The 1,350-nt window shown below is 39.6% G+C and overlaps 1 non-coding gene across 1 annotated transcript; it reads right to left on the reverse strand.

Moving 5' to 3' along the window:
• Positions 1-652: 652 nt before the first annotated feature.
• Positions 653-760, reverse strand: LOC130978141 (small nucleolar RNA R71). The gene has a single exon (XR_009085800.1). It is a non-coding gene; the product is annotated as a small nucleolar RNA R71 (small nucleolar RNA).
• Between the last annotated feature and the right edge of the window lie 590 nt (positions 761-1,350).

Genomic DNA, 1,350 nt, shown 5'->3' on the forward strand with positions numbered 1-1,350 from the left:
CCATCTCTCTCTCTTCTCAATGTTTTTATTCATTCATCTACTAACACAAGAGAATCTCTATACTGTGGTAAAGAAGATCCCTATTATTATTTTCTGTTCCCTCCTTTTTCATATGAGCAGGAGCAAGGATAAGGACATCCTTGTTGAAGCAGATCCAGAACCTGAAAGGACGCTGAAGAGAAAATTAAGAGAAGCCAAATTACAACAAACCAGCGAGCACCTGTCAGGAATTTTAGAAAAAGAAGAGGATATGGCAGCTGAAAATAATAATAATAATAATGCAAGGAGGATGCTTAGTGATTATTCTACACCTACTTCCAAGTTTGATGGAAGGAGCATCTCCATCCCTGCCATTGGGGCAAATAATTTTGAGCTGAAACCTCAGCTAGTTGCTCTAATGCAACAAAACTGCAAGTTCCATGGACTTCCATCAGAAGATCCCTATTAGTTTTTAACAGAATTCTTGCAGATCTGTGAGACTATAAAAACGAATGGAATAAATCCTGAAGTCTACAGGCTCATGCTTTTCCCTTTTGCTGTGAGAGACAGAGTTAGAATATGGTTGGACTCACAACCTAAGGATAGCCTGGACTCCTGGGATAAGCTGGTCACGGCCTTCTTGGCTAAGTTCTTTCCTCCTCAAAAGCTGAGCAAGCTTAGAGTGGATGTTCAGACATTCAAACAAAAAGATGGTGAATCCCTCTATGAAGCTTGGGAAAGATACAAGCAGATGACCAAAAGGTGTCCTCCTGACATGCTTTCAGAATGGACCATTCTGGATATATTCTATTATGGTCTGTCTGAATTCTTTAAGATGTCACTGGACCATTCTGCAGGTGGATCCATTCACCTAAAGAAAATGCCTGCAGAAGCTCAAGAACTTATTGACATGGTTCCAAATAATCAATTCATGTACACTTCTGAGAGGAATTCTGTGAATAATGGGATGCCTCAGAAGAAGGGAATTCTTGAGATTGATGGTCTGAATGCCATATTGGCTCAGAACAAAGTATTGACTCAGCAAGTCAACATGATTTCTCAAAGTCTGAATGGATGGCAAAATGCATCCAACAGTACTAAAGAGGCATCTTCTGAAGAAGAAGCTTATGATCATGAGAACCCTGCAATAGCAGAGGTAAATTACATGGGTGAACCTTATGGAAACACCTGTAATTCATCATGGAGAAATCATCCAAATTTCTCATGGAAGGATCAACAAAAGCCTCAACAAGGCTTTAACAATGGTGGAAGAAACAGGCCAAGCAAGCCCTTTCCATCATTTTTTCAGCAACAGACAGAGAATTATGAACAAAATAATTCTAATTTAGCAAACTTAGTCTCTGATCTGTC

This window comes from Arachis stenosperma, chromosome 4 (genome assembly GCF_014773155.1).
Source record: "Arachis stenosperma cultivar V10309 chromosome 4, arast.V10309.gnm1.PFL2, whole genome shotgun sequence".
Taxonomy (NCBI): Eukaryota; Viridiplantae; Streptophyta; class Magnoliopsida; order Fabales; family Fabaceae; genus Arachis; species Arachis stenosperma.